This window comes from Pelobates fuscus, chromosome 2, assembly GCF_036172605.1.
Source record: "Pelobates fuscus isolate aPelFus1 chromosome 2, aPelFus1.pri, whole genome shotgun sequence".
NCBI lineage: Eukaryota > Metazoa > Chordata > Amphibia > Anura > Pelobatidae > Pelobates > Pelobates fuscus.
The window spans coordinates 438,021,294-438,035,246 of NC_086318.1; positions in this window are offsets into that span (position 1 = coordinate 438,021,294).

Here is a 13,953-nt window from a genome sequence, read left to right on the forward strand (position 1 = left end):
TTAGGGCTGTTTCCTTATAGTAAAGCATGTATTAAACTCCGATTTATTTCTTTACACAGCATCTGCTGTAGGTAACTCAAAATCAGATTAGCAATCTCTTCCTTTCTGTGTCTGTCCCTATCATTCTGAATTCCAATTATTTATTCAGTGGTAAAATGTCAGGTCAATAACATTGCCCTCTCTATTAGCATTATATAAGGAAGCGCTCTCTGTGACACATTATTATACAGCAGTCTCGTATTACGTGACAGCTTCAGTAATGATAAATCCTTCATTCATTTGGCCGGATACCCAGGCTAAATTATCAGCATTTTTTTTTTTTCAGTACTAGGAAATTTTAATGAGAAATCTGTGTTTGTTCCGCATATATTTTCCTTTAATAGGGCATACGTGAATTTAAAATTTGTATACATTTTCAGGTGGATTACATTTCTACTTTTACATTAACTCTCTTTGACTTCATTCTGTGCCTTGATGTTTTGTAGCACATACAAATCTCCAGTATCGAGAGGGTTAATAAAAAAAAAGAGCCATAAATGGAAGATGGGTTTCTTTTTCCCAATGTCATAATTTATTAAACAGAGAAAAGTGATCCGCTTCAAGGAAATTGCAAAGCAGCGACTTATTGAATATACTTAGCAGTTTCTTTCGGTCTCTGTAGACATGAGAAATATGAAACAATCTTAAACTTGTTCTAATTTTCTCTAGAACTCTAGTTAATCAAATGTGACTCATAAGCCCAAAAAATATATTTCACTAAATGTATATATTTATATATGTGAAACATGTACAAGTCAAAACATGTTGTTTCTTTCGAATTGACTCGGTTGAGATTCTGGTTCACGGGTTCACGGGTACCCTCTTGATATTCCATTAGCAGTGGCAAGTACATTCTATCCCACTATGTACAGGTGGCTTCGAAACACTAAAATCTCTTTTTTATCTTTTGACTGTGCCTAGATGCAAAAGAGCTGAAATTCAACAGCTAGCAATAACAACAATAACAACGATAAGTAGATAGCCCTCACGGCTTCTACCTCTGTAACCCCCCACAATACCTTCCTTAAGAAGTCCCTCAAAACGCTAATGGCCTCCCAGGGTAACTTCTCAAACATGGCACTTGCTCTCCTAAAGGGCCACACACCACTCTCATCTTCTAGTTCTGTTACTTTCCCAACGTGTCATTGTGTTGCTCTTCCCCTCGATGCCTTCCTATTGTGTTTTTATGTCCCACCTCCTCTAGACTTTATTAGATCATTTAAGCATCGGTCCTCATCTACCTGATGTTCCTGTAACATCTGCAAATTGTCTCATTTATTGCTAAATTTCCCCTTTTTTAATATTGTAACGATCCGTGGAATAAGATGCAGCTATATAAATACTACTACTAATAATAATAACAACATGCAGTTTTCATTAACACTATGATTAACCTTACAGATACAATTTCGGGAAATGTAACATAATTTATTTGCAGTTCATGTCATATTGTTATTCATTTGCTAGATGCTGACTGAATCACAAATCAACTTCAAATTAAAATATTAATATTTTGACTTATTACATTTGTGGAGGGGTTATTCTTCTTGTTTATCTGTACCTACTGCACTATATGTGAATTCATTTTTCACTTTGACATCTATTGATCTATTTACTGTAAGCTTTTCATTCATTCCATAGCTTTATAATGCTATCTTTCCATAGATCATCCTACCCTCCCACAGAATTTATCATTCAATCTCAGAATTCCACTTACTTTGTTCTAACTGAATACTCTTTGTTTATTTTTATTTTTTTTATCTCATTCCACTTCATCTCCCATGCCAAGTATTTTAATCAAATACAGCCCTCCTGTTATTGTATTCCCATCTGAATATTTGCCCTGTTTTACCAGGTGCTATCTTGCAATTTGTCATTTTATGAAGATGTTAGATAGTTCTCAATCTGTCTGTCAATGAAAATATACATTATTAAATCTATTGTATAGAAAATTACAATTAATTCAACGTAATATGTTATGAATTTTATATCTCACTTTGGGAACGGATTATAAATGCCCCAAATATTTAACAGTAAATCAGTTTATATTGTGCATTTTACTTGTACGGCTTCTCTTAGATCCATTATTATTAATGACTAATAAATAATTTCGTATTAATGTTAATATTTAGTGAGATAATTACATTGCGCATTGTGCTGTGTGTTATTTCGGGGTTCCTGTTCATAATTTGTGCATTATTTTATAATATCTGATGAAATATACTGGTAAAAATGTGCAGTCCAAAAGTATTTGGCCAGTGGCGCAAGTTTATGTACTAAATTTTAATAACGTATTAATTACTGAGAGGATAAAAGTCAGACTGTGAGCTATAACTAGAGAGTATTAGCATGTACTGTAAGCAATTGAGAATCAGAGCCTTATTCATGCACACGGTCCAAACTGCGGGAGAACAACATGTAATTTGATAACAGAGTCGTACTGGAAAACGAGAAAAATCTCAGTGTATTCTTTCATGTCGAATGTTTTATAAATAAATAATCTGTTTGTCCATCTGTTTGTCCTAGTTTGTCTCTGTTTGTCTGTCTGCTTGTCCCTGTATATGAAAGCCCAGTGTCCATGTGCTCATAAAACAAAGGAATACAATGTATGAATTCAGACTTACTTGATTTGTTGATGGCATAGATATATAACCAGATGGAAAAGAAGTGGGAAAAGTACAGTGATACCTTAATTGATTAACAGTGATTAACCTTAATCGGGAATGTAACAAGGAAGAAGGCAAGCCTTGTGTTCTCTTTCAAGCAATTACAATGCTTGATGCTTGTGTCCATCCCCAAGTTGTCACTTGCTAAACCAAATATTTCCCTTGTTGACTCAGTTTGAGGCTCTGTGTGTTGTGCTGTTTTTGTAGTGATTATTTCAGTTTAGTCCAATCCACCTCTTAGTAGTCCTTTTGCATACTTAAGTGTATGACCTAGGTATGCTTAGGCCATGCCTCCTATCTCTTGTCAGTGTATTTTCCTGCTATCTACTTGAGTTTGTTACTGATCCAGCCCTCTAATCTGGCCTTAGTCTTCTTTGAAATCCAGTCTTGACCAAGTCTCTATTTGCTGAATTCAGCCCTCTACTTGGTTACAACCAGCTCCATGTCTAAAGAAGACTTTGCTGTTATGTCCACCCCAACAAGTGGATGTACCACCCTGCAGGCGGATTCACCTGCTAAGCACTGTCAAATCTTACTTTGTACATTGATATGGCAATCTCTCCCTATCGCTCATTTTACATGTATATTTACTAGGATTCAATACACCTGCAAAATATCATAGTCAGGGGTACTGGTCCCGTCTTGGTTTTCTAGTGAGCCTATGTTATGGTACTCATGAAACTCCTTCATTGAATTGGAGACAAATAAAGGAATTAATTTAACTGAGGAAACCTAGCTGACACAATTGCCTAGAGTGGTTCATTTACATATTATATGCCCTCTTCTTCGCTGTAATTGGAGGCTAATTCCCATACTATATTTACAATTGATTTAATACAACTAAAGTCTGGTGGGCCACATAGGGATTGCCTGGAAATTGTCCTGTCCCTCCCCAAAAAACCTGTCCCAATCCTGTTCAAGGAGACATTTTTTTTTTCTTTTTCTGCCTTATGTTATGGTGGGGGGGACTGTTCCCTCAAGCTCTCAACACTAAATATTTCTAACTTCTTGTATATGATTAATAATGTTCATGTCTGCAAAGTGAAAACTTTAATATGTCAGATTCTTACTTTGATATCTGAAGACTGTGGAGAATATTTGTTGTTTTTATTGTTTTGGAATTTATGTTTCGATGTGGGTGGGTTTCAACCCTAGACGTTTGGCACATAGTATCTCAGGAGGCTGCAAAAAAACAACTGTTCCATCTAATGTCATAAGAAGTGCCCATAAAAGCACAGGTTTATTGCTCTAAAATAGTATATGAAGCAAACATACAGTAGTCAAATGCATCTAACAGACCCCAGAGAGAGGACGGGGGACAAAAAGCTGATATATGGATGGAAAAAAACCCTAAGGGGATGAATGCATTTTACAGCTATAACAATGCTTTATTAACATAATGTTACTGTTGGTTGTTTTTTGCATTTTATTCCATTTTTGTGTTATTAGATATACCTGAGTTAACGGTACAATGTGGGGTCTGTGATTCTGTCTTCTGTATGCTAATTTTTATACTATTTGTGAGCATTAAACCTGTGCTTTTATTCTTGTGATATTGAATGGGATAGCTGTTTGCAGGGTATCCTGCGATATTATGGGCCTATTTTATATACATGGAACCATAGGACCGACTTCCTTCTTCTAATGGGAAAGCAGTGAGTTATTATGACCATTGGCTATCGTTACAGCACGTTATTATTATCCCTTGTACTTAGGACATTTTAGAAGTTTGTCAACCAGTCTATTTATCGTTCTATAACAATAATGTGAATTGTTCCAAAAAATATATGAAAAATAAAGATTATTCATCTTCTTTTTTTTTTTTAAATCATGGGAACAGTGTTGCACATCTCTATTAAAATGCCACCATAGTGGTACTATACCATGGCACAATCACAATGATGTTTATAATGATGAGCATCATAATAAGAGATACACTCCTACTGGGTAAAATAGTTTACCCTAGACTTTAATGACTCCAAATTATCTTTGACTATTCCAACCCTAAACCCAAATGATGTCACTAACCCAGTGTAACTACACTTACCCAGTCCTAGGGCTGTTCTGGAACCTCCGAAAAGGCAGCACGCAATTAACAAAATAACAGTTTGCGTGGCCCAAATTCCAGCATTTGGAACACTCGCATTTAGAGTGCATTCTTAAATACACACAGGAGACATAACGTTATTTCCTGCTCGGATTGGCCGACATTAGTCCGGTGTCCCCATTCACGCACATTCTGGGGCCGCAAGCATGACGTGCACCAAACAAATTACACATAATACTATTTAAACCTTTCTGGCCCGATTTACCGTGGCCTATCGTGGTTTCTGTTCTCAGTACGCTTTAGTGCGTTCCTTGTTACATTGTGTTATTTCTGGTATAAAACTTGGCTTTGTTCCTGACCCTGATTATTCCTTGTGACACCCAGTAGCTGTAATATAGCAGGAATGTGGAACTGCACTCAATCCCAAATGAAATGTATCAGGGTACAACCAGACCAGTCCCTGTACCAGGAACCAAATACTTGATGAGGGAAAATAGAAGAGAAGTCCAGGCATTCCAGGATACAAAAAGGCACATTTATTGAACCCACTGCCACTCACAACGTTTCAACCTACACAGTCTTTGTCAGTTTGACAAAGACCATGTCGGTTGAAACGTTGTGAGTGGCAGTGGGATAAATAAATTTGACATTTTGTATCCTGGAATGCCTGGACTTCTCTTCTATTTTTCCTCACCCAATAGCTGTAATGACAGTAGTCTCGGATTAAGCAGCACCACTTCGGTGTCACTCAGATTTCCCTCAGTATTTAAAACTCACTTAAAATCAATATTTTAAACATGTGCCACTATTTACACCTTGTTTTGCTTTATCTTGGGATTAGAAAACGAAACACAAGCTTTTCGTGCCAGGACTAGTTCGATGGTGACTGTCAATTTAGCCAATGATTGCTTTTACCGGAAGGTGTCTCAAATGGACATGTCAATCCAGTGATGTTTCACAGAGTACAGAGGCTAACTGCATTAATTGCATAGGATATCTGTTCAGTGACAAAGTAACGAACGCCGCCAACAGTTACCCTCCTACACATCATTAAAAACCTGTGTTAAACCACATAAACAGATTAGATTTGACTGTAAAGGAGTCTCGATATACGGTTAGTTACACATAGCATTAAATATCAGCAGCTTCTAATTAGAAGATATGCTATTGAAATAAAACAGACACTCAGTTGGAAAGAATGTTCATAAGAGATATTTACTATATAAAATAAAACACGGAACAGAATTACAAAAGTAAGGTAAAAACAATAAATCTGAAGACTTTTTTTAGAATTTTATATTGAAATTATTTTTGTAGTAAATTTTCTGTTTTTCCATATTCATGGTTAATAAAGGAACACTATAGTGTTAGGGATTAAAACGTGTTACATGATTATGTCCCCATCCCCCTCTCTGTAGAGATAAAAGGTAGTTAAACTTACTTTTCCTCCCTCACTGTGCTGCAGCTGACTCCACCAGCAATCAATGTTATTGATCTCAGTCAATACAATGCTTTCCCACAGGAATTGCTGCTCTGCACCAATCAGCATATCCTCATCTCTATGGGGATTGTTCAAGGTCTCTGAATGTAGGTGCTGCACATTGTGCATCACTGACATAAGACGCGCCTCTAGTGGCCGTCTGAGTGATTCAACTAGAGATGTTAGTAGGCAGCAATGTAAGCATAGTTGTTCTGGTGACCATAGTGTCCTTTTTAGTACATAATCTATTTAGAAAGTGATTTTTCAAGTCCAACATGTAACACTTTTTAAATGGCCGCGTATAACACCCACATTTAATTAGTTAAAATTCAAGTCTCATGACTTACAAAAACCTAAGGACAGACAAAGTTTTAAAGGGAAACTGACAATAAAAATTCAAAGCAAACCTACAATAGCTTGATTTCTGTACTTAAAAGGATGCTAGCTTGATTAAGTGGTTTTGGTGTATAGATCATGCCTCCACAGACTCACTACTCAATGCTCTGCCATTTTGGGAGTTAAATCTCCTAGTTTATGCAATCAAAGCCATACTTCCCTTAAAAATGGTTGCATTTTTACAGCACGTTGTGTTTACTTTTTTTTTTTTTTATCTCCTTCTCTGTTAATTCAAATTCAGTCACACACAGGAAGAGGTTGCAGATTCTAGCAGATACTTAACAGAGTAGGATATAAGAAGTTCTAAATTAAACACACTGTGTAATGATGGGAGCTTCTAAAGATTCAGGAAGTCTGTAGGAAGGCTGTGCAACTTGGGCTGCATAACAAAGTGATTTCACTTCTAAATGTCAGAGAGAGGATTATCTCTGATCCAAAACTGCTTCATTAAGCTACAATTATTTAAAGAGTTTCCCTTAAAGGCGTAGGAGTCTTTTTTATTTATATATTTCATTTTTACAAAAAGAAAATGGCAAAAGTGTTGTAAAAAAAACATCAGAAAAATGTGATTGCGACCACAACAATATTATTATCAGCTCATAAGCTGTCTTTAACATATGAAATTATATTAAATGAATATGTAGATTATTATCACATGACAGACTGCCATCGATGTCATTGTGTCTTTTTCTCTCATTTGTGGTATTCTGTTTCACAGCTCCAAATTTTACCTCAATTTGATGCCAACTATCTCTTCCCCCATAGAGATCATATTGTCGTACAGGGAGAGGCTTATAAATCCCTGGAAAAGAGCAGAAGGCTGGAAATTGATAAATACATATTGAATATCGTGGAGATGGAAGCTCCGAGTGAATTATCATGGATACACTGTGTCTGACCTCATTACTGGCGCTCCCTGGAAACAGAGGATCTCCCAGCAAGACACTAACACAGCATCTTATCTTCGACTTCTAAAACATCATAAAAACAGGAATAAAGATTAGACCGTGTGAACACATTCATCCTCTATCACATAACAGCATCTTCATATCATTGCAGTAAAAAGTTATTTGAGGTGAGTTGGCATATCAGGTCACTTTCACTTTCGTTCGGGCCATATCTGAATTCCAATTAATTCACGATAATCCTTTCAGCTTTAAAATGTGCCGTCAGTAAGCTTTTTTGTGTCTGATTTCAGCAAGCTCTAAGCAAGGTAATAATCAGCGTGTTGCGCTTCAGAGGAACCCGACAGGAACCAATAAAACCTAAATGCAATTGATAGGTTTTGGTCTATAAAAAAAAATGTTTTGCAGAATGCTGCACCTAGGCCTTTCTTCTTAGTCATGCTCCAGAAAAGGACTTTTATGTACACAGCTAAGCTCCGTTAGTATTAACTAACCTTGCTGTACTCCTGTACTCATTTTATTGATCTTGAGTGGATGAAACAGTAAGTCAAATATTGCTATATCTCCTGAGCTACCTTATCCCGGTTATGATACTTCATTGCAAAAATTGCAATAAAACACAAAATGCAGAACATGTAGTAATTATTTGTTACGGGACCACTCTGCTCACCACAACCACTGCAGTTGATTGTTATTGCTTATCATACAATGAGTGGGAGGGTACCTCAGCTCTGTCAAACCATTTGGAGCAGCTTGATGAAAACCAGGGCTCTTCCCGGCACCAAAATCATTGAGCAGAAAACATGAAATGGTCCTTGGGCACCCATTCACATGTTTCTAATTATCAAACGTGAGATTGCAATTTACTCCAACGTTAGTCAACACAAAGAAGGGAATGAGACAGGGTGTATTTGTTGAGTAAAGAGTAAATGTAGTGAGGAGTGGAGTTAATGAGGGCTTTGCAGATTGGTGTCAACAGTTTGAACTGGATCCTGAAGGGTACAGGAATTTAATGCAATGATGTACAAACGGGTGAGATGTGGTCATTATAATGCTGTATATGTATCCGACATTGTCCTTGACAATACAAAAAGTTTAGGCAAACCACTCAAACCGTAAACTGAGTCCATGAATTTAAATAAAAAAGACTTGTGAGGAGGTGCAAAGATGTTAAAGGGACACTATTGGCACGAAACAACTTTAGCTTAATGAACCAGTTTAGATGTATAGACCATGCACCTGAAGTCTCACTCCACAATTCAGTACCATTTAGTAGTTAAATCACTTTTGTTTCTGCACAGGCAGACCTAGCCTCACCGCCCCTACCTGTGACTGACACAGCCTGCATGAAAACAAAAATGGTTTTATTTTCAATCCGATGTTCCTTCAAAAGATTTTATCTGCTGCTCTGTAAATTGAACTTATTATTGAACTAATTATATACAGGAGGCTCCTGCAGGGTCTAGCAAGCTATTAATCTAAATTAAACAGAATTTGCAACAAAGGAAGTATAAATATTAGATGAATCTTTACAGTAAGTTTTTAGGAAGGCTGTGTAAGTCACATGCAGGGAGGTGTGGCTAGGGCTGCATAAATAAAGTAATTTAACTTTTAAATGGCAGATAATTGAGCAGTGAGGCTGCAGGGTTATGAGCTATACACCAAAACAGCTTCATTAAGGCAAAGTTGTTTTGGTGACTATAGTGTCCCTTTAAAACCAGTCCATGCAAATTATGAGAAACTATGAAAAATAGGTAAAGGTGGTGGAGGGTGTTAGGTATATAGTAGAAAAGGTTAAGCAGATAAAGTTACGTCCATTTTCCTGGTTCTGATAATAAGTGATAATTTAGCCATTTACCTGGTCTTCATACAAACAAGGATCACTGGTAACAAAAGGTAACAAAATGTTGGCCATTGTCTTATATATGAGCAGTAGATAAATAACAGACACACATTCAATGTTACTCTGATCTTTATTATTAACTAATAAAGCTGATTCACTACAATTTCTCTCCACAGTAAAAAGCCAATCCCAGCATTAAATCCTTAACTGAGATGCATCTTTAATCCAAAAAAAAAAGAATAATCTGAAGAAAATAATCCCCCATCGTGCACGGCTGTAATTGGAAGAAAAGTACCTTCAATTATCTGTTGATTAATTTAGCGTTCCTAGCTTTCATTTTCATTACATTCAGCTTAATTATTAATATATGTGCCTTTCTTCGGGTCTTTAAGTCAATTAGTCCTCAGTTTGTAAAAGATTTCCTTTCCTTGTCTTGGCAATTGAGACCTAATTGTCGTGCAATTTTGTAAAAGCAGAACTCTGCAATTCCGTTATCAATACGTATAAAATCATTGAATGCTCCTACGATAGGCTGACCTATTGCATGCTGATCTCACATACTTCATTTCTCACATTTATTTTTACCAAGTAATTTCCCTTGATTTAAATGAACTGTTTGGTCACTTTCCAACCCATGTAAATTTTCCCATCTGTCTCGATCTTCTAGTATTCTCTCAACTATTCATCTAATGCATCCTTTACTTTATTCTACTAAACCCTGAAAAAATACAGTTTTAAATCTTACAAGGTTACTTAAAAGTCAACAAACTCAGCATTGTTCACACCATATGGCCTTATCATGATATGACCTTGGATTTAAAGGAACACTATAGTCACCTAAATAACTTTAGCTAAATAAAGCAGTTTTAGTGTATAGATCATTCCCCTGCAATTTCACTGCTCAATTAACTGTCATTTAGGAGTTAAATCACTTTGTTTCTGTTTACGAAGCCCTAGCCACACCTCCCCTGGCTATGATTGACAGAGCCTGCATGAAAAAAAAAAACTGGTTTCACTTTCAAACAGATGTAATGTACCTTAAAGAATTGTATCTCAATCTCTAAATTGAACTTTAATCACATACAGGAGGCTCTTGCAGGGTCTAGCAAGCTATTAACATAGCAGGGGATAAGAACATCTTAATTAAACAGAACTTGCAATAAAGAAAGCCTAAATAGGGCTCTCTTTACAGGAAGTGTTTATGTGCAAGTCACATGCAGGGAGGTGTGACTAGGGTTCATAAACAAAGGGATTTAACTCCTAAATGGCAGATAATTGAGCAGTGAGGCTAAAGGGGTATGTTCTATACACCAAAACTGCTTCATTAAGCTTAAGTTGTTCAGGTGACTATAGTGTCCCTTTTAAATATTATAAGCAAAAATATTAAGTGAACTAAAGAACCAAAAAAATAAATAAAGGAATAATGAATGTTAATATACTAGTAGGAGATACTTAAAATTAAAAGTAAATAAATCATTAATTAACATTTACAGGTATTTTGAGAAAGAGTACATGCATTTAAAGGTGTTTGACTCGCAAAACATACATAATGTTTCCACAGCAGCCAGATTTTATTATGGGCAGGAAACCTATCCAATAGATCAGTAGTTATCTCCTCCATAACATAAATTTAATGGATTTTCCTTAGAAATATTTGGAAATCAGGTATAATACCTTTCTATACAGAGATGTACAGCTGTGCATATTTTACTGCACAGTCCCCATGTGGCCGCGTAAGTTGAGGAGCAGATGGTTCTGCATTTAGAAAGGCCACCCTAGGATCGAGGGGCAAGGTCAAAGAAAGCAAGTGACTAAGCAGAGCAAACATTTCCTTCCCTAATGATGTCATTTTTCTCACACTCCCACAACATATGGTAGAATGTGCCCTTATCTTAATAGGTCGTGTGCAGGTTTTGAAATTGGCAAAGCTTTGAAGAAGTCAAGTATTTTAAGCAGCAGCAGCATCTTCAGGAAGTACACCTGGCTTATAAGTGAATTATTATATGGCATCCAGCAAGTCAAAAGATCATGTAATTCTAAGATGTGGTAGATAGTTTTGTGCATAAAGGTCGCCTCAAGAAAGATATGTCATGCATATAGTGTTATTTTTAAATAAGAACAATGTGGACAGGTTCGAGAAAAGTTCACTCAGGATGGGTAGCCTTTAATTTGTAGTCTGAGACTTTCAGAAGTTTGCTTATAACCTGCATATGTGTGGTAAAGATACATCAGTGTTCACAAACAACAATAATATATTGTCTGTAAAAATAAAAATTTTATCATTTATGCTATCACACAAGATCCCCATTGTGTCAGTGTCATGTCTTATAATGGAAGCCAGGGGCTCAATGTGGAGCCCAAATAATAAAGGTGACAGAGGACACCCCTGTCTTATCCCTTTTCTATTTGAAATAGCTGAGGACATCCCTCACATAGTAAACACTCTCACAGTGGGATCTTTATACAGACATTTGATCAGAGAAGTCAACCTTAAGAGGAGTCTAAATCAATCTAAAATCTCCCACATAAAGTGTCAAACCCCTCTGTCAACTCACATTTCAGCATGAAGTCCCAGCAACACGGTTGAAAACGTATTTCTCTGAGAAAGGTCTGTCATTCTCGTGACAGCATTGGGTGCCTTGAATTCCTCAATATATTTCACTTTAACTGGGTGGCTAATTTGAGGATGGAAAAACTTTTGGAGACGAGTGTTTTATAAAATATTCAACAATATCAAGTAATGCAAAATATTCCAAGCACTAAGCAATGTTTTAAGGGAAATTCACCTTGTCCCAGGGTTCTGGATACTTTCAATCTTCAGTCTTGCAGTTAATTGTGATGTCTCCAAAACTACTCAATACCATTATTCCCCATATTTTTAGGTTCACAATTATTCAATATGAATACTGGCATTTCCCTACTACTTATTTTTCCACCTGAGGAATTTACTGATTAATGTATGGACATGTATTGGAAAGTATACATTAGCTTTGCACGTTTAACTAAATATTTCATTTATTTGTAATAAATTCTGCCATTACGCTGAATGCTGTAAGGTTGTCATAACAAATATCCACTTAGGACAAAGATGTCCTAAATTCTACGTGATTATATCAGTGATACATTGTATCCAGAACAAGTCGTATTCCCCTGATATGTTTGTCAGTTGTCATTTTGGGACAATAAATAATTGCAATCTTTTTCCAGTATATTTTTATATCATTAGTGATGAGGCTTACATAGAAAAATTCTTCACAAAATTCTACAATGTCATATTTTTTTTAATATATGTCAAATATGAGAAATAAAAATGATATTGTTGGTGTTTTCAGTGAAATGGCAGTTTATAATTTATTTTTATATTCTATAATAATCATAATAATTTAAAAAAAAATAACATCCAATTCCAGAGGAAAGAGAAATGTGATAACCTGCAGTTGTGTGTAACCTTTCTATTTAGCTAAACAGACATTTAGATTTTATCCAGATATCATCACAGTACAGGACTCACAAAACGCCCATATATGAAGTCATTATAATGTGCGTGACCCAGAACAGAATTAAGGTAGATATCAAAACAATGATCAAACCTTTAAGATCTTCCCCCATTTTACAATGTACATTCCAATGTACAAAAAAAGTACAATTTTTATTATTCACACATAAATTTACATTTTCACCCAAGCCTACCTCTAATGAAGGATATAGTATGGTCAAAATCTATTGTCCAAGGCTGCAGAGCCTATTATTATTATGCCATTTATATAGTGCCATCAAATTCTGCAGTGCTTTACAATCCCAGTATATCCCAGTATACCATCCCAGTCTATTCCAGTATACTATCCTCCAGAGGCTCATGGATTTAGATCCAATGTACTGAATGTAGAAAATTGAAGAGAATAGTATAGTGTTCAATAAATAATGTAAAATTATATATATTACATATTTCAGCAGATTTCAGGTGGGACATCTGAGATCGCTCATGGGTGGGGGCCATGGGGGTGAGACAGTAGTTTCCCCCCTTCTTTTTCCATTTAAGGTCCCCGTCCACTGCCCATGGGTGGGGTTGAGGGGGGGAGACAGTAGATCCCCCCTCCTTTTGTCATTTAGGGCCCCCCACAGCCGCTCATGGGTGTGGACAGCTGGGAGAGACAGTAGCCCCCCCCTTTTGTCACTGAAGGGCCCCCACCCTCCACTCATGGGTGGGGGCCCTTCAGTGACAAAAGGGGGGCAGGGGCAACTGTCTATCTCTGTATGGGCTATCCAATTTATAAAGCCCTCAGCCTATCGAGACAATTAATAGGGCCCTTTAATAAGGTACCTGGGACAGGAAGGAGTCCTGTAACCAGGGAATGGTCAAACACCCATTTTAATATAAAGAATAGAAAGGAAGCAGTCACCTAAATGCATGCTTGATAAGAACATGATAAGAACATTGTCCCAGAAGATGCATAACCCGTATAGTGGGTCAACTGATACGAGTTTGACTCTGGTTTTGACTTTGGTTCCCGCAAGCCGCTTTATGATGTATACAAAATAACTAATAATAGCTACATTTCATCTGATACATTTAATCC